Here is a 20,755-nt window from a genome sequence, read left to right as displayed (position 1 = left end):
TTTTTTTTGGGGGGGGGCTGCATTGGGTCTTCGTTGTTGCGCGTGGGCTTTCTCTAGTTGCAGCGAGCAGAGGCTACTTTTCGTCGTGGTGCATGGGCTTCTCATTGCGGTGGCTTCTCTTGCTGCGAAGCACGGGCTCTAGGCACACAGGCTTCAGTAGTTGTGGCACACGGGCTTCAGTAGTTGTGGCGCACGGGCTTCAGTAGTTGTGCCATGCAGGCTTCAGTAGTTGTGGCTCACGGGCTCTAGAGCTCAGGCTCAGTAGTTGTGGTGCACAGGCTTATTTGCTCCGTGGCACATGGGATCCTCCCGGACCAGGGCTCGAACACATGTCTCCTGCACTGGCAGGCGGACTCTCAACCACTGCGCCACCAGGGAAACCCTACAATTGGCTGATGAAGGCAGGAAAATAACAAGTATAGAATATGATGTAACAGTTAACAGAATGAGACACACAGGCATGTCCTGACATAGAAAAATAGCTAGAGTATACTGCTAAGTGAAAAAAAAATCTTGTAGAATAGTACATATGTGAATGTATGTATGGCCCCATACTGGTGGTAACAAACAAGGAAGACAGTAATTTTTTTTTTTTTTTTTTTGCGGTACGCGGGCCTCTCACTGTTGGGGCCTCTCCCGTTGCAGAGCACAGGCTCCGGATGCGCAGGCTCAGCGGCCATGGCTCACGGGCCCAGCCGCTCCGCGGCATGTGGGATCTTCCCGGACCAGGGCACGAACCCGCGTCCCCTGCATCAGCAGGTGGACTCTCAACCACTGCGCCACCAGGGAAGCCCCCGACAGTAATATTTAAATTAAGGTTAAGAAGGAAGTACATAGATACAAGAATACACACCAAGCTGTTGACAGTAATTACCTCTGAAAAGTGGGTTTGGAGAGGGTATTTTTCACGATGTATTTGTATATTTAACTTTAATATTTGTACTCATGCAAGTAATAAATGTACAAAGTTTTCAAAGTGAAATAGAAATTGGAGACTTGCATTTCCAGTAGCACAAAGGACATGTACTCTGTCCAATCCTCCCACAAAAACAACGAGAAATTTAAGGTATAAACAGCCTGCCTACAAAAAGCAGGTGGTTCTTGGAAAGATTTTTCTTCCCTTTTAAAAGGGGACTGAAGTGGCTGCTCCCAGCCCTTCCCCCCTCCTTCTGTCCTGAACGCAGATGTGACATCTGAACTGCCACAGCCATACTGTGACTTCAACCTAAGGCTCTGGCAGACACACGACCGTCAGTCAGTCAACGAATTTACCCATTTGTTCAACAGATATGACAGTGAGAATGGCGAACTAATCACCTATTTTATTTCTGACTTTTCCGTTAAGGAAAAAGATTTTCAAACAAAGAGGTAGAACAAACAGCCTAAACAGGAAACTGACCTCCAGAAGTGGGTGACACACAAAGAAGCAAGTAAGAGCTTAAAATAAGCCAAGACCTCCAAGACAAGGAGGAGTATAACATCTCGATATTCGGAAAGACATGAAATTTCAAACTCACTGCCAGGACAAAGGCTTGACAACACATTCTAGTGGTGAGGCTGTGGGGAGAACGCCCATACACTGATGGTGGTAGGAGGGATTTGGCAGTATCTAACAAAATCATACATGCTTCTACCCTTTAACCCAATGATCTCACTTCTAAGAAACTATCCCAAAGATACACTGACAAAAATACAAAAAGACTTATGCACACGGCTACTTATTGCACCACTATTTGTAATATAAGAGAAAAAAACCTTTCAGTAAGGACTGAATAAACTATGGTGTATCACAAAATAGAGGATTATGCAGCCATAAAAAGGAATGAGGGGGCGTCCCTGGTGGTGCAGTGGTAAAGAATCCGCCTTACAATGCAGGGGACGCGGGTTCAATTCCTGGTCAGGGAACTAAAATCCCACATGCCGCAGGGCAACTAAGCCCACACGCCATAACTACTGAGCTCACGCGCCTCAACTAGAGCCTGCGTGCCGCAAACTACAGAGCCCACGTACCATGGAGCCCGTGTGCCACAACTAGAGAGAGAAAACACTCACACCACGACTACAGAGAAGCCTGCGCACCATGACGAAAGATCCCACGTGCCTCAACAAGGATCCTGCGTGCGCAACTAAGACCGGATGCAACCAAAAATAAATAAAATAAAAAAATAAAAATAAATCTTAAAAGGAACGAGCTCTCTCCCTCTCTTCCTTTCTGAATAGTTTAATCTAAAAGCCATTAGGCTTTAGGGGCCAAGCAAGGTAGGCACATATATCTGGAGTTAAGAGGGGGAGGAGCATCAGGCCATCATGATAAGTCTGGGGGTATGGCAGGAGGTGATAAGGGACTGATCAAATAAGTAAATATACTGAGGCTAACAGGAGCCAGATTTCTCAATGATGGAGAAGTGAGTTGAAAATGTAGAAAAAGAAAAACTAGAATAAATCTTTTGGGTTGTATTGGAATTGAAGGTATCAGTGTGAACTGATGATTTTCAATATATACACAAATATAAAAATAACTATAGATGTGGACAGTGTATGTGTGCTTTTGTGTATGTACATGCTTGTAAGCCCTAGCTCTGTCCACTGAAAGGGCCTGGCAGCAATCATATCCCAGTAGCAATGAGCACACCTAGCACCTAGATCTTGGTTCTTAAATACTATTCTCCACTATGTAATAGGAACCAGGGGTCCCTGGAAGAATGGCTGATTCCAGGGCTGAGGCAGAGAAGGCACTATCAAGATAAGCCTGAAAGTAGGAGAGTGCTCAAAGAGTGCCATGTGAAAAGGAAAATGCAGTCAGCTTGAGGGACTCCTAATGGCCAGGTCTGGGGCAATTTAGACTTATAATAACAGATCATGACCCATTAAACAAGAATTTAATAAATGAGGAGAGGAAAAAGCTCTCCCTTACAGTGGAATGAGTGTAGAATAATGTAATTAGAAAATCACCATCTAGCAATCATTTTAGTCATAATTCAGCTAAGAAACATCAAAGGATGCCAAAATTAATAAGTAATATTTTGAGAAATGGGATATTATATCATGTTAAAGTATCTCCCCACAAGATACTTATTAATTACAGAGAGGAAAAGAGTAATTTTACAATGCAGAAATCTGATAGACACCACCATAGAGGAGCTGAAGGATATATGGGAGTTCTTGTAATATTTTTGCAACTTATTTGTAAGTCTGAAATTATTTCAAAATTAAAAGTTAAAAAAGGGGGCCTCCCTGGTGGCGCAGTGGTTGAGAGTCCGCCTGCCGATGCAGGGGATACGGGTTCGTGCCCCGGTCTGGGAGGATCCCATGTGCCGCGGAGCGGCTGGGCCCGTGAGCCATGGCTGCTAAGCCTGTGCGTCCGGAGCCTGTGCTCCGCAACGGGAGAGGCCACAACAGTGAGAGGCCCGCGTACAGCAAAAAAAAAAAAAAAAAAAGTTAAAAAAGAAAAAAACTTAAACCAAGTGCGCAAATAAATGTTCAAATACACAACAAATGAGATTATGCAGCCAATTAAGACGTTTATGAAAAAATTTTAATGACATGTAAAAATGCTTATGATATAGTAACGAATGAAAAACGTTGAAAGAAAGAAAGAAAGAAAAAGACCAGAATAAAAACATAAGAACACTAACAGATGAACGCAGAGAATTTTTTTGGCTGCCGGAGGGTACCTGGCCTCCCTGCACAGCCATAAAAAAAAGCACGCAGGTAAAGAGCTACAAGGGCTCACAGCAAACTCTCTTCAGCATGTAGAGGGAATGCAGCAGCTGGACTCATCCCCTCCTCATGCATTTACCTTATCTCAGAGAAGGATCTGTCTCCCTTCTGTTCAAAACTAATGTAACAAACACCAAGTGCCAGGGATTATGCAAGGCACAGAGGACACTAAGACAATCAGATTTAGACCCTGCCCTAGAGGAGTATGACTTCTCACTCCCCATTCATTCTTCCACCTACCACAATCTGATCTGGCTTCCAATCCTACCTGTCGCTCAATTAAGTTTACCACCGACCTCTTAATTGCCAAAGTCACTGGACACCACGGTCCTCCCATGACTTGACCTTTCTACAGCATCCGAAACTGTAAGAGGCGTACAGTGTGGTGGTAAGAGCTCCTTCTTGCCTTCTTTACTTAGCAACACCAACTCATTTTCTAGGACTCTGTTCAAGTCTTACCTCCTTCAGAAAGCTTTCCTTAAACACTGCCCGACACTAGGGCAATCTGTGCTCTCGAAACACCCAATGCTTACCTCTATCACAGCATCTGTAAAATATCTTATCTATTTTTCTGTCTCTGTAAGGAATTAGCATACAATTTGAAAGCAGAATCTATAACTTAGGTCTGTGAATCACCTACATATAACAGCACAGCACCTAGTACACAGCACATTCAACAAGTGTTTGTTTAAAGATCAAATAAATTAATACATTTCTAATTATATTCCCCCAACTCTAAACACAATTAATATAATTTGTACACATTCCAAAAAGTAATATATACTAAAGACATAATGTTTGTGCGTATATAGAGAGAGAAAGAGAGAGAGACAGAGGAGGGGGGACAGAGGAGAGTAGCGGGAGGGGGAGGGGGGAAGAGGGGGGAAGAGAGAGAGAGAAAGGGAGAGAGGGAGAGAGAGGGAGAGAGGGAGAGAAGGAGAGGAGAGAGAAGGAGAGACAGAGGGAGGGAGAGAGAGGGAGCGCACGAGCAATTTTAAATGTAGAGAGAAGCTTAGGGTGCTGTCTCAGGCTTTTTATATTCTCATTCCACAGATATCCCCAAGGCAATCTCATTCCACTTCCATGATTACAATTACCATCCGTATCCCAAATTTTGTATATTCCATCCAGATACTTCTTCTAAGTTCCATGTCCATTTATTTAACTTTTTTTTTTTTTTTTTTTTTTGGCCTTACCATGCAGCTTGCAGAATCTGTTTCCCGACCAGGGACTGAACCCAGGCCCCGGCACTGAAAGCCCAGAATCCTAACACCAGGCCACCAGGGAACTCCGTTTATTTAATTTCTGTATCATCATCTAGATGTTTCACAGATGTCTCAGACTTCCCCAAAACACCTCCTCTTTCTCCAGTATTCACTATTTCAATAAAAGGCAACACCTTCACAGGTGCTTCTGTCAAAAACCTGGAAATTATCCTTGACACTACCCTCCTTCTCACTCTCACCCTCCATATATAATCAGTCATCAGCCCTATGAATTTTACCTCTTAAATACTTCTTAAATCCATCTGTCCCTCTATCTCCACTGCTACCATCGTTATTTCAAGTCACTATAACCCTTTGTTTGGGCTACAACTATAGCCTCCTAAGAAGCCTCCCATGTCCATTCTTTTGTGTGTGATAAATTTGACATTACATTTTGTAAATTTAAGGTGTATAGCGTGTTACTTTGATATATTTATATACTGTAATATGACTGTCATTTAAGCAATATTTATCACATTACATTATAGTACAATATTATTGTCCATATTCATTATGCCGTATGTTAGATCTCTATGGCTTGTTTACTACTTGCTACAAGTTTCTACCCTTAACCGTCATCACTTATTCCCCCATCCCCCAACCTCTGGTAACCTCCATTTACCCTCTGCTTTTGTACAGGTTTGCTTTTCAGATTCCACATATAAGTGATATTGTGCAGTACTTGTCCTTCCCTGACTTATCTCTCACTTAGCATAATGTGCTCAAGGTCCATCCATGTTGTCACAAATGACAGGATAGCCTCCTTTCTCATGGCTGAATAAATATTCCATTGTGTATATGTACCACATCTTTTTTTATCCATTTATCTATTGATGGGCATTTGGGTTGTCTCCATATCTTGGCTATTGTGAATAATGCTGTGATAAACAGGTGTGTATGTATATTTCATCCTGTTTTCATTTCCTTTGGGTACTTCCATATTCATTCTTGATCCTCTTCAATTCATTCTCCACATAGCAGCCAATGTGGATCTATTTTATTCCCAGGTTTAAACTTTGTAAATTTCCCACTGTCTTTAGGGTAAAGTCCCAAACCCCTTAACAGGGCCTATAAGACTCTGCATGATCTGGCCCCTGCCCACATCTCCTCCCATCTCTGTTACCATCTCTTACCACCTTACCTCTGTAAGTCTGCAACAATTAACGTCTTTCAGTGTTTTGAACTTGTCATGCTGTCTCCTAATATCAGGCTGAAGCCTTCTTGACCCTACCACTTCACCTAGCCAACTGCCACTCCGCCTTTAAGTCTCAGCTTAAAAATTAATTCCACAGGGAAGCCTTACCCGTCTCCACACTTTAGGTTAGGTCTCCCTATTAGAAATTCCCACAGCACCCATATATCCTCATCCATTACATAATGCATTTATACTCAGGAGTATTTACAGTAATTTGCTTAAAATTTTATTCTGGCTAATGCAGGCAGTGAACAGGTCTATTTTATTCACCATTGCATCCCTGGTAGATATTCAGAAACTATCTGCTCACTGACCAAATGTTCAGTCACTTATAGTCTGCTCAAAAAATGGGACAAAAGGTACATAAAACTAGGTTATTTTAATTAGCCATAAAAGAAAATTACATAAAAATTTGAACTCACTGAAACAAAGTACACCAAACCCCTGTCATTTCTAAAACAGCCTACAATGTGGTTATTTTCTAAACTATACCTGGCAACAATTTTTAGTCTGAAATGTTAGAATTTTGCTGACCTTCAAATAGCAACCAAAATGAATATGAACTCAATTATGACAAAATTACACAGAGCAAAAGCCACAAAGTATTTCCTGAACATGTCTCCTGTGAATACTTTTGAGGCAAGCTAGTTAGAAACTATTACATAATATTTATTACCCAGCTTCCTGAACAAGTTACTGAAAAGATCAATTTTTTAAAATGGTTTTGCTTAATGAACAGTTCCTTTTCAGACTTTATGCATGACTAAGCAAAATTTAAGTAGTTAATTAACATGCAATATATTACATTATTCTATGCAGAAGAACTGTGTATTTTCTAATTGCAAGTCAATGCAGGGGATAAAATAATCAATATTGCTAATATTCACACAGTACTTACTGCAGACTAGCCACAGTTCTAAAAGTTTTATATGATTTAATTCACTGAATCTTCTTAACAATCCTACGAGGTTATCGTTCTCATTATATAGAGAATAAACTGAGGCACAGAGAGGTAAAATTATCTTATCTAAGATCATAGAGCTAGTAAGTGGCAGACTGAGGATTCAAATCCGAATGATCTGACTTCCGTCATATAATTTTTTTCATTTGAAGAAGTTATATGGTACAACAGAACAAAAATGAAACAGAACCAGTGAAGAATCTAAACAAAAGTGGAAGAAAGGAAGGGGGAGGGTCAAGGGGAAGTGTGCTAAACGAAGAGCACACAACAGAAAAAACTTTGTCACAGGATGGATACAGATCATTAACAAAGGTTCTACCAGCCCCTCCGCCACTCCCAAAAGGCTCTAAAAAACAAGAGGTAACTAAGAGCTAAGAATAAAGTGAGAGCCTCGGAAAAAATAGTGAAACAACATTTTTTAAGTAAAATTAACACTCAGGAAAAGTGAAGAAAGAAAAATAACATCACCACAAAGACAAAAGTCTCAATGAAAGAGAACAATTAAGAACTGCTGAAAACACAGTAAGAGTCATGAAGGCCGTGGTGGATAAAAAATGAGGAAGATAAAATGAAAAAGAATAAAAAGTTTAAAAGGATTACCAAAACAAACCCAAACAAAAAACAAAAACAAAAATATAATAGTTGCCATAGGAGATCCAGCATAGGTATGATTGGTGTCTGAAAAAGAGAACCAAGCATACATAACAAAAAAAAAAGATATGCAAAAATGGATAATCAGAGAGAACTGGGCTGAGGGCAAGTTGGCCCAAAAATACAGAGTCCCAGCTTCTCTGAGCCCCAATAGCCAAGGTGGCAAGGATAACCTGAAGATCTGCAAAGGGAATTAAAACGCTAAGGGTATGCTGAGGTTCCGATTACCCACTGTGTGGATTACAGACTTATTGACTCTTAGCTCCAAATTCATCCTTTTTGCTTGCTCTGTGAAAATGGATCTGGGCCCTTTAAATATTTTCCTTTTGCTAGCTGATGTCAAGCTTTGTCACTAGAGGGTGCTGGAAAGCCATGGCTTCTGGGTTCTAGTGTGTTCCTCTCGGTAGGCTCCTGCAGCACACAGGACTTTTCCAGTGGACAGCAGCCAGCAGTGAGCAGCAGCCAACAGCTTCCCTCAGCACTTCTCTTGGGCAGTTTTGTAGCAGAGCACCTCTGGTGGGATGTCTCTCTGTAAACAGCTTTCCCCAGTACCCAAGACAGCAGATTTCTGGCAAGCTCCACCATGCAGCATCACAGTGGCTCATCTGCAATCCAGTGAGCCACTGTCACATCCACTAAACTGAAGTCCGAACCTCAGCCTGTGGTGGGTGTGAGGCAGGTTGGGGCGCTCTTTGTTGAGCACTCTAGCTCATCCCTGAGGTGGCGGCTGTTCCTTGGATCTGTTTCTATATTCTCTAGAGTTCTCTTTACTTCTTTTTGACAGCATTATTGAGATATCATTCACATACTATACAATTCAGCCATTCAAAGTATACCTTTCGATGGCTTTTAGTATCTTCAGAGTTGTGCAAACATGACCACAATCAACTTTAGAACATTTCTATTACCCCGAAATGATTCCCCACACCCCTTAGCTGTCATCCCCTACAAACCTCCAGCCCTAAGCAACTACTAAACTACTTTGTTCTATAGAATAGGCAAGTGTTTATAGATATTTCACATAATGTGGTCCTTTGTGACAGGCTTCTTTCACTTAGCACAATGTTTTTAAGGTTTGTGCACATCAGTACTTCATTTCTTTTTATTGCCAAATAACATTCCATTATATGGACCATCTTTTATTTATCCATTTGTCAGTTGATGGACATGTGGGCTGTTTCCACCTTTTGGCTGAATAATGCTACAATGCATATTCATGTACAAATTTTTATAGGGACATAAGTTCTAATTTCTCTTGGGTATATATGTAGGAGTGAAATATACCCAGGTCATATGGTCACTCTATGTTTAACTACTTGAGGAAATGCCACTGTTTTCCCACCAGTGTATGAGAGCTCTGATTTCTCCACACCTGTGCCAACACTCCTTCTTATCTTTTTGATTATAGCCATCCTAGTGGGTGGGTAGGAAGTGGTATCTCATTGTGGTTTTGATTTGCATTCCCCTGATGGCTAATGATGTTGAGCATCTTTCCAAGTGCTTATTTCTTTACTACTTACTAGCTAATCTTGTTACTCCAATTCACTGTTAAAGTTAATAGTCCTTACATTAAACTCTACATGCTGAAAGTACCACATGATTGGACCTAGACTTGTGTAACATGGGCAGTCAGTGACTTTCTGAGTACAAATTAGATATCTACACTAAGGTTTTAAAAATGGAAGGCAGAAGAGTAAAACTGAAAAGATTTTGTCCCTGGTCAGATGTTCCCTTTATTAGTAGCTGAGAAAAAAGCCTAGGGGAGAGGGGTAAAAATCCAAGGAAACAGAACTTTCAGTTTTGCATGTTTTAGTTCATTTCTGTTTTTACAAACAAACAAAAAAAAAGCCTTTCTGAATAAGAGCTGTTAATGTTTGGTTTTATTGGGTGTCTGATTATTTGTTTTAATGGTGTGTTCAGAAGACAAGCTTCTAGACATAATTCTTTATTTGGAAAAGTTGACTCCAATCAGTCTTGAGAAAATTCAACTGGAATATTTGAAAAGATGACCTTGCTTTGGGCCAGCTGAGATAAAATGGTGGGGACTGGTGTTGAAGGTGGTTGGGAGATGGCAGCATGTCCAGAAAACTGGAAACAGAAGGTTGCAGCACAAAAGCAGTCAAGAACAATACTTAAACATGGGCATGGCTGTGTTCCAATAAAACCTGCAGGCCTGTTTGCTGGCCCCTGCTATGCATGGTATATAGACACACAACATGTAGCAAAACCACAAGAGCATAAAAACATGCATGGGAATTTTAAAACTTTAAATTCAAGATAGTGTTTTCTCTGGTGAAGGACGGAGGAGACCAGGGAAAAATACATGAGGCTTTTACTGGAACTGTAATGTTCTGTTTCTTAAAAAAAAACAAAAACAAAAACTGACGTAATATGGCATATTAAGATTTGGTGATGGGTATCATCATATTATTCTGTTCTTGTATGTGTAAAATACATCATTAGAAAATACAAGATAAATGTTCCCTTTCATTGCTATTATGTCTCTGACACTTCAGATGTCTTAGGCCTATGTAGTAGTTCCACATTGTTTATCTGCTCATATCTTTTTTTAAAAAGGGCAAGGAAAAAAATATAATATTGCAGAATAACTATGCTGGAAACACGATGGAAGCTATGCCATCTTATCAGTCCAGGCAGAAGCCATTACTACACACCTGAGTATAGCATAGCAGTAGGAACACTGCCTGCCCTCGAGAACAGTGTGATGCATGTAGTTAAACAGGTACAGACATAATGAGGTGGTGGAAATTTATAACTGTCTGTGAGGTTTCAGAAAAGCTTCAGTGAAGAAGCTGAAGCAGTAAAAAGGTAGAGAGGCTTTAGATGCCATGCTAAGGGGTCTGAAATTTATCCCACTGGCAATGGAGAACGAGTGAAGGGAATAAGCAGAGAAATGACATAGTCCTATCTGTATTTTAGAAAGATCACTTGAGTAGCAATACAGAGGACAGCCTGGAAAAGGCCAAGCAAGAGCAAGAAGAGGCTGTTGTAACAGCCCAGGCCATTCACTGTCAGAGAGAATAGACATTTCAAAGGCACACAAAGATTCACCAAGGTAACAAAAGAAAATACCAGAACTCCTGTTTATAAACTTTTCTGATATTTAATTTCAGTGGACACTGGCCTCCTCAAACAATCCCTATGTCAGACATCTTGGGGCACATGAGGTTCAGGAAGAATCCTCAAAAAGTGTGAAAGTTCCAGAGCATGGGGGGTAATGGTACCATTACGTAATTACCATTTGCTTCGTGATGCAGTGCAGTTTACGCATTAAGACATCAATGTGGTTAATTTCATAAAAATTGGATCATATTTTAAATAAATAGGATCATAACTAAACTTGACAATGAGATGGTGAGTAACCATGAAACTCTTGTGCCTCAAAGAAGTTCTCCGGTTATCATCTGGCCAAGCATGTATAAGACTTCCAGAACTTAAAGAGCAGTTGTATATTCTTCTTTTACAAACATACTGGTGTTCCAAGTTTGCTAAACTTTTCTGGGATGGCAAATGTCTGTTAATAGTATGGCACCTAGAAGATTTTCCAAAAATACACACATCTGTCCTTTCAAGGTGAAGAACATGTCTTAACAAAAGCTAGAAACTAGTTTTGTTCGTTTGTTTTTAAAGAAAATACGTTGAGTGCATTTTGAAAACAGATGTTTGGCAGTGTTTCCATCCTTATGTTATTTTGTTGCCAAAAAGATGTAAAAGTGTCATTTATAAAAACTCTCATATCTACATGCCAGCAGTTCTCAAACTGTGGTCCAAGGACCCCAGACAGTCCCCAAGACCCTTTCAGTGGATCTGAAACAGGAGGGAAGGGGGCAGGGCACAACCTTTGAAAGAATGACATAGCCCTAGAACATGACATAACTGATTAAAACCAAACGGGTCCAAGATGGCGGACAAGTCGACTTCCACTAGACCTTGAGCCTCAGTATATGCTCACTGTAACATATCAGCAAGCTAAATGACACACCCACAGGCGCCATGACAGTTCTAAGACAGACCACAAGGATTAAAAAGTAGGCAGTTGCCCAATTCCTGGAAATCCCTTCCCCTTCCTGAAATAGCTGGAACACTCCTCCCACTCATTAGCCTATAAAATTACCGACACCCCTATAAAAACTGACAACCCCATACCCTGGTGCCTTTCTCACCTTCTGAGATGGCCCACACTCTGTCTGTGGAGTGTTTCCCTCTAAATAAACCCACTTCTTACCTATCACTTTGTCTCTCACTGAATTCTTTCTGCGATGAGACATCAAGAACCTGAGTTTCATTAAGTCCTGAAACCAGTGTGTGATCTCAGTTGGAAGACTGTGGCTTTTGGCCGGATTCGAGTCCTGGCCACGTGGGTTCGAGTCCCAATCTGGGTTTAGGCTGGGTTTGAGTCCCAGCACGTGGGTTCAATCCCAATCTGAGGTGCACAGTTTCAGATCCACGAGTTTAAAACTGTTTTCACAGTAATTCTCAGACATTATTTGCCCTGTTCACTCTCTTTCTCTCACCAAGGGTCCAGCACAGTTTTCCAGAGGCTGTATAACATATGATGACATGTGACTATAACACTGTCCTCACAGCTAATGGAATGCGTGCTTGTGTATTCTTGTGACTTAAAATTTTCTCAGTAACTTTTAATACATTAAATATCAATAGACAAAACCCATAAAATGAAAGTTCTTTGGGGTTTCAATAATTTTTATAACTCATAAAGGGGTCCTGAGATCAAAAACTCTGAAAATCACTGCCATATACTTTGAAAACTTAGGAACAGAATATTCTAACCTGTTTAACATATTTCAAACACAAGGTTTCTATGGGTTTTAAGTCATGTCAAAAACACATAAACACGCCATCTTTCCATTATTTTGTAAAGAAAACTAACATCAAGGAAAAGGGGAATTTACTGACATATAGACAAATAATGATAAGACAAAGCAGTAGATAACATTTAATCAGAATAACATAAGTTGTGCAGAAGTTCACAGGGAAGGAACTCCTGTCAACCAGGATGACCAGACAGAACCTAAAGGAGAACAAATTGGAATTAAACCCCCATTATCATCTTTACAAACATTTCAGAAGAAGACCGAGGAGAAGCAAAATTTCAGGGGGACACAGTCAACAACGATGATGACACGCTGAAGGAGAAGCGCATACATTTTAGCAGCCCAAGCAGTGAGCACATTATAACATCAGCGACAAGAGTGTATGCACACGTGCATGTGTCACTTCTGGGTGAGGGCTGGGAACGGCTGAATGACCATATATAATTTGTTGGCATTTAAAGAATGTTTAAATTGGTATGATATTCATATCAACCAACTCTTCCCTTCTTGATCTCAGGATAATTCTCTCATGCCCAACCCACCCACACCATCATCACTGTGGCGCAGTGGTTAAGAATCCGCCTGCCAATGCAGGGGACACTGGTTCGAGCCCTGGTCCGGGAAGATCCCACATGCTTCGGAGCAACTAAGCCTGTGAGCCACAACTACTGAGCCTGCGCTCTAGAGCTGGCAAGCCGCAACTACTGGGCCCACGTGCCACAACTACTGAAGCCCGTGCACCTAGAGCCTGTGCTCTGCAACAAGAGAAGCCACCGCAATGAGAAGCCCACGCAACACAACGAAGAGTAGCCCCCACTCACTGCAACTAGAGAAAGCCCACGCACAGCAACAAAGACCCAACACAGCCAAAAATAAAAAAATAAATTAAAAAAAAAGATGTATAGGGCTTCCCTGGTGGCACAGTGGTTGACAGTCTGCCTGCCGATGCAGGGGACACGGGTTCGTGCCCCGGTCCGGGAATATCCCACATGCCGCAGAGCGGCTGGGCCCGTGAGCCATGGCCGCTGAGCCTGCGCGTCCGGAGCCTGTGCTCCGCAACAGGAGAGGCCACAGCAATGAGAGGCCTGCGTACCGCAAAAAAAAAAAAAAAAAAAAAAAAGATGTATAAATAAAACCACAGTGTTGGCAGATGATTTTAGGCTAACGATCACCTACTGTGAACCAGGGAATATACTAAGCATTAAGAATCTTAGGGCTTCCCTGGTGGCGCAGTGGTTGGTAGTCCGCCTGCCGATGCAGGGGACGCGGGTTCGTGCCCCGGTCTGGGAGGATCCCACATGCCGCGGAGTGGCTGGGCCCGTGTGCCATGGCCGCTGAGCCTGCGTGCCCGGAGCCTGTGCTCCACAGCGGGAGAGGCCAGAGCAGTGAGAGGCCCGCATACCGCAAAAAAAAAAAAAAAAAAAAAAAAAAAAGAATCTTAAAACTGGGACTTCCCTGGTGGTCCAGTGAAAGATCCACCTTCCAATGCAGGGGACATGGGTTCGACCCCTAGTCGGGGAACTAAGATCCCACATGCCGTGGAGCAACTAAGCCCGAGCCCGTGCACCACAACTACAGAGCCCACGCACTCTGGAGCCCGCATGCCACAACAAAAGATCCCGGCGTGCCGCAACTAAGACCCGACGCAGCCAAAAATTACTTACTTACTTAATTAATTTTTTAAAATCTTAAAACTATTATTTTTATGATAAGGGGTCCCTTATGTATTTAATAGTACAGGAGCAGGCTTTTTACCTCTATTTGCTCAAATTCTCAGAACCTTGCAAGGTAGGTATCCCCATTTTACCAATTTGAAAACTGAGAGTACACAAGAGGTTCTGAAGCCTGCCCAAGGCCACACTTAGAAACTGGTGAAGCCGCGATGGAAATCTTGGTCTGCTGACTCTCCTCTACCCCCAGGCAGGAGATGGACACACCCTTACTGTTACTGCAGTAGCCTAAATGGTAACCTTCCCTCCAGCCTCACCTCATTCTAAGCTCTCTTCATCCGTGATATTTTATGACCCTGTAGCAGACATGGCACTACAGCTGCAAACCTCAGAACTTCCCATGTCAGGGAAACAGGACATTCACTCCTCTGCTGCCTCCACACACACTGGTCTTCTTAAAAGGCAAAGCTGATAAAGTCATTTCCTACCTTCAAACCCTTCAGTGGCTCCTCCTCATCATCACAATCAACTCCTGAACTCACAAGGCTTCAGTCTAACTTCTGCAGCCTCCACACACTCCCCAAGCATACCCTATTCTCCTGCCTTTCAAGCATCTTCAGGATGCAGCCACACTCTCTTGTTTGTAGGCCATTACACACACTGTTTCCTGCCTGAAAAGCCTTTTAAACCCACATCTACCCAGCTACTAACTAGTGATCCAAGACTTAGGCAGGTGTGAGCTTCTCTGGAAAACCATTATTTATATTCCCTGTGTGACATCAGATTCTCTTTTCAGGAGATCCCACAGGACCCTCACACATAGCCCATTACAATGTATTCTAACTGCAGGTTCACTGGTTTCTGTTCCTACCAGACTAAAGGCTCTTTGAGGCCCGGGATATGCCTTTTGTATCTGTAATGCCATAACCTAGCACAGAGGTTAGCAGAGTGCTCATGCTCAATAGCTACTTGTGGGATGACTAGAGGGCCTAGTACAGTGGAAGACCCAGACACATATACAACCAAGCAAACTAAAATAGGGTAAATGTGAAAATAAGAAAGGTGTGACAGGATACCAAGGAAGTGGAAAAAGGTAGGAAAATCTGGGGAAATCCTGAGATTTCCTTACCTGATTTCTCAAAGTTTCTTCAAATCCTGCTGCTGCTGCTGCTGCTGACGTTGATAATCATAATCATGAGTCCTTACCTTGAACTAGGTACTGGGCAAAGCACTTTACATAAAGTGAACTCATAACCACCCTATGCATTTCACTGATGATGCAACTCGGACTCCAGAATCAGACACTTGCTCAATGTTAGACAATCAATGGCAGAAGCAAGATTTCAACCCAGTTTTCACTTTCTTTGTTAAAAGTGAAATCTCCTCCCCAAACGCCAAAGTTTTATAGCCTGAATTAAACCAGTAAGGTTGAACTAGGATCCTTTTTATTTTAACCATTCAAGTGAAAATGTACCTTGAGTTATTACACACTTCCTTGCTTTTTAAATTGTGTATCTTGAATATAATTTAACTTTCTGTGGATGTCTCAGGACTATTTCTGTGTTCATCACTGAGGGTGCTGTAAAACAGTGATGCCCTCAGGAATGACTGTGCTATGACTGGAAAATCACTGACTGCCCTCATATCAACAGCTTCGGCCTGTTACATTACAAGCATTATTACAGTGCTTGTAATGGAGTTCTGACTTTCCAATCCACCCTCACTCCATGCCTAGTTAGAGCTATTATTTCTTGCTACTGTCAATGTGTTTCTCTCCAGTAGCCCATCTGATTTCGCTACCTCTAATCTTCCATGGGCCGTGATACTCAAAGAAGATGTAGCAGTCATTACTGCTGTCCAACAGTTACTTCTGGCTCTTTGCTTTCCAGGCACATGCTAAGACGGCAAATCCTTGCCCTTCTTTAAAGTTAGGCATGGCCATATGACTTGTTTTAGCCAATGATATGGAAATGAAAGTGACAGGTGCCACTTCAGGATGGAAACTTGAAAGTCCAGTGTCCCTTGATCACCATCTTCCATTCAATCAAAATGATCATGGAAACACCATATTAAGATGGAGTTTCCAACAGCACGGGTCCTTGAGTGACTGAGAGGAAGAGAGTTACCTGTGCAGTCATGCTGGAATGTGGCATGAATGAGAAGTCAACTTTTGTTCTGTTAAGCCACTGAAGTCTTAAGGGTTTTTATTAATGAAGCCTAATCCAAGCTATCCAGACCAATACACCAGCTCTCTCAGTAACAAATTATCTCACATAAGTAACTTCATTTACAGATTTTATGATGGACATTTTGTTTGCACAGAGAATTTTCTTTGCATCTATCCTGGTTCAAAGCTATGTTCAATATAAAATATATTTGCCAAGTACCTCCTATGTACAAAACACTGTGCTAGATAATGAAGAAGATGGCCCATGGCTTGAAAAAGCTTCAGTCTTATGTTGGCAATTGGGGCAAAAGGCAGATTCTAGTGTTATAATGGTTTAAAGGAGAAACAAGTCCCATCTAGATAGGGAGAAAAGTACAGAAAAGCTTCACAAAGAGAGTTCCAATCAAATGGCCCTGAAACATGGGTGAGAACCAACAATTAGAGATTCAAGGGGGTCATTTAGGATAGAAAAAGCAACAGAGCACGACAGCAACAAAGAGCAAATAGTTCCACAAACTTGGAAAATATAATAAAATCTAAGGGAATGGCAAGAAATGGCTTACCCATACTGCCCAGGCTAGGCTGGTCTGTGCTTAATTCAACAGACGGTAGGAAGCCATTAAAAGTCTAGGCTGGGGCTTCCCTGGTGGCAGAGTGGTTAAGAATCTGCCTGCCAGTGCAGGGGACACGGGTTCGAGCCCTGGTTCAGGAAGATCCCACATGCCGCGGAGCAACTAAGCCCATGCGCCACAACTACTGAGCCTGTACTCTAGAGCCCGCGAGCCACAATTACTGAAGCCCGTGCACCTAGAGCCCGTGCTCTGCAACGAGAAGCCACCGCAATGAGAAGCCCGCGCACCACAACGAAGAGTAGACCCCGCTCACTCCAACTAGAGAAAGCCCATGCGCAGCCCACACATAGCAACAAAGACCCAACTCAGCCCAAAAAAATAAATAAAAGTCTAGGCTGGGGAATTGAGATACCTGCAAGTGATGACAGTACACAGGATAGATGGAAGGGGTGGGGGGGGAAAGCTAGGGGGTTTCTGCAGTAATTCGAGGGAATGGTATCAATGGCGCCAAGTCAGTGTGATGACAGTAGGAACAGAAAGAAGCTCGACACAGTGTGGAGGCAGCAGCAACAAGACCTGGTAACCAACTTAATACAAGGGGGAAAAAAAGAAAGGCAAGAATGATTCTTGAGCTGCAGATCCTGGGTAGCTGAGAGGACCACTATTCTAACTAGCTAAGGTTACTCGTAAAAGCGACAAGGGCAAATAAAGTGCTACTGTCTATTTTTCTAATAGCTAGCTCCAGTTTCATCTGAAGTACTACTACTTGTTTACCCTTTGCTCCATCCAGGACAAAGTTACTTCCTGATTTGATGCCATCAACCTGCCTTTTTTGTATAACCTCATCTCCCACTTTTTCTAATAAGAACCCCCTGGAACTACCCATGAGGGTTTTGGGTTCTCCCCTGCCACCTTTCCCATCCTCACTTTCTCATTTCCTCTCTTCTCCTTCCTCTTCATCACCCAGGCCTACCCATTCATGGCTCAACTCAAGCCTCAGCTCTCCTGTGAAACCTTCCTCAAACACATGGATTTCTCCTTTTCCAGAATTTTCATAGACCTACTATCTTAGAATTCTAGAGACCATTTTATTAGTGATCATTTTCTTGTGTGCCCTTTAACCCCACAACCAACTCATAGGCCCATGAGAACAAGTCTCATACAATACAGGTCGTGAGGTCCCCACAGTTGCACTGCCTTGCACACAATATGTACTCGATAGACACTTTATTGATGATCCAAAGTCACTTAGTCTCTAAGAATATGCACATCTTTTTTTCTCATTAATAATTTACTTTTATTAAACTCTGATTAGACATTTAGACATGTGAAATAGGGAGATTCATCACTTAATACTTCAAAATATCCTTGAGTTAAGAATCTTTAATCTTAGGAGCTGCTATTGCCTTAAGAGATTATTTGAAAATACCATTTCGGTCATAAATTTTTGTGACAGCTTCCTTTTAAGCCTTCTGACTTGAAGGTATATCCAACAGTTAAATGATCATCACTCCAAGGTGATTCTGACTTAGAAATAACCTAATTTTCCATGAGGTCTATTTATTTTCGTGAACCCAATAAGTGCTTTTTTTCTACCTTCCTGTTCAACTAGCTATAGTATAGTTAATTCAAAGTGTATCCATAGAAAAGTTTGTACGTTTTTGTTGTTTTATTGTTTTGTTTTTGTTTTTAACAAAATAACAGCTGCCTTCATTGGTCCCTCTCTCAATTAATTGCACTGAGTCAGTTCACACATTTCTCTCCTTCCTCCTATGTGCGGGAAACACAAACATAAGTGAGGTCTATTAAGGAATCATAAAAACGAGCACTGTTGCAAAAAGGAATTCAAAATGTTCGTGGGAGACTATCCTAATCAAACCTGCTCTCATCACTAAGACATTTCCTCCTGCAAACAAAATCACAGGGCAAACAATGGGGAGAAGTGCCAGAGAAAAGGAAGCAAGAGGCGTACTTTGTCAGTAAAAGTGACCTCAGTCCCCGGAACATCTGGCGGCTGGTAGAGCAATAAGCAATGACAGCCGCTACCCGTACGCTGCTGATTCCCACTCAGGTTTTCCACTTTTCCTCCCTCTTCCCATAGCGAAGGCCCGCCTGACCAGGTCCTTCCTCTGCGCCAAGGTGCGCAGCGCTGCGGGGTCTCGCGCGCAGGTGACCTCAGACTGCTCGGCCCGGGTCCAGCCGTCCTCTCCCCCGAGGCCTGGGAGCCCCTACCCAGGCGAGGTCCCTCAGGGACCGAACTCCCGGCCCGAGCCCCCAGTCCGAACCAGACTTCGTTATTCGGAGACGGCTGGGCCGCGCCCGACTCCTCCTTCCCCAGCACCAGCGCGCGCGGGCTCCGCACCCCACCAACCCGGGGACCGCGAGCGGCGGGGGAGGGGAGGGGCGGCGGCGACCGTTAGCTGTGATGACTGCCCGCCCCGACGCGCGCAGGACCGGCCCTTACCGCAGCGGAGAGGGAGGCAGGGGGGAGGCGGCGCCCGGCCCGACGCTGCCGGGAAGGCGGGGGCGACGGCGAATGCGGCGGCGGCAGCCGCGGGGAACCCCGGCGGGCGCCCAAGTCGCGGTGGGCCGCCTGGGCGCCGCCATAGTGGGGACGCAGCGGCGGGCGGAGCGCGCGGCCGCGACCCCGACCCGTGGACGACGGGACCACCAATCCCACTCTCCGCCTCAGAGCCCTCACCGAGGGTTGGGCATCCGCGGCCAATCGGCGCGCGGGAGCCGGGCGGGGCGCCGGGCTGACCAATGCGGGGCACTGCAGGCAGAGAGCGGACGCAAGCCCAGAGCGGCCCACTAAACACTGGACCCCCGAGTTTTCCGGCCCGTCCGCCTCGCGCGCCCGCCGGGACTCGGGCTGTTGGCGGTTCAGGGCGTGAGTCCAGCGGGCCCGGCCTGCTGGCTCCGCGCCGACGCCCACCCCTCGGCTCCCCGGAGCCTATCCGCCGCCTTGAAGAATCCTCCCCCGGCTTCACGCCCCGCAGGGCGCACGTTTAGGATGCGGACCTCTGACGGCCGCAGGGCTCGCTGTCCGCCGAGATGACCCCTCCAGAGCCTGTTTCCTCGGCCGTGCGAGGGACGGGGGTACACGGTCACTCCACACCGAGGTTCCGCCTGGAACCAGGCTGAGACCCGGGGCTGTGGACGTCCACGGGCTGGGCGACCCTGCTCAATCCTGTGAAGTTGGGTGGACAGCGGTCGCTGGCTGCCCTTCTTACTACTTTAGAGCCTCTTTTTATTCCGGGCACAGGACCACTCCGCCCCATCTCGTCTACCCTTTTCAGTTCCGGAGGTCCCAGCTTTTCTCCCACCCTACTGGGGCACAATTTAAAACGAATTCCCCCGAGGGGAGTTACGGAAGAGAGGAGGAACTGTCCGGCTGTGATCCTTGGTTGCCCAGCCAAAGATGCTGCCTCACCAAAGAAGGGCAGTTTGCCCTGTCCAAAAGGCTGGCCTGGACCTGACTGCAGGCAAGTGGGCCTGTTCCGTGAGACTTGAGACTCTCATCACCTCTTTAAACGTCAGTTTTCCAGGAGGTTATTACATTTGACCAAAACAAAACGTGAAAGTTTCTAGAAAAATAGCTGTTGAGCCAAGAACTCTGCTGGGGTTACAATAGGGTGAAAGTTTCTAGAAAAATGGTCAGCTGTTGAGCAAGAACTCTGCTGGCGTTACAGAAGGGA

General features: G+C 43.9%; 1 protein-coding gene across 1 annotated transcript in view; it reads right to left on the bottom strand.

Moving 5' to 3' along the window:
* ST3GAL3 (ST3 beta-galactoside alpha-2,3-sialyltransferase 3) overlaps nucleotides 1-19,646 on the bottom strand; it is a 232,716-nt gene extending 213,070 nt beyond the window's left edge. The window contains exon 1 of the mRNA XM_082614043.1: nucleotides 19,522-19,646. The gene's annotated coding sequence lies outside the window, so the exon portion shown is untranslated. The remainder of the gene's footprint in view (nucleotides 1-19,521) is intronic.
* Between the last annotated feature and the right edge of the window lie 1,109 nt (nucleotides 19,647-20,755).

This window comes from Mesoplodon mirus, assembly GCF_964341445.2.
Source record: "Mesoplodon mirus genome assembly, chromosome: 3".
NCBI classification, from domain to species: domain Eukaryota; kingdom Metazoa; phylum Chordata; class Mammalia; order Artiodactyla; family Ziphiidae; genus Mesoplodon; species Mesoplodon mirus.
This window is presented reverse-complemented; position numbering and strand designations above follow the sequence as displayed.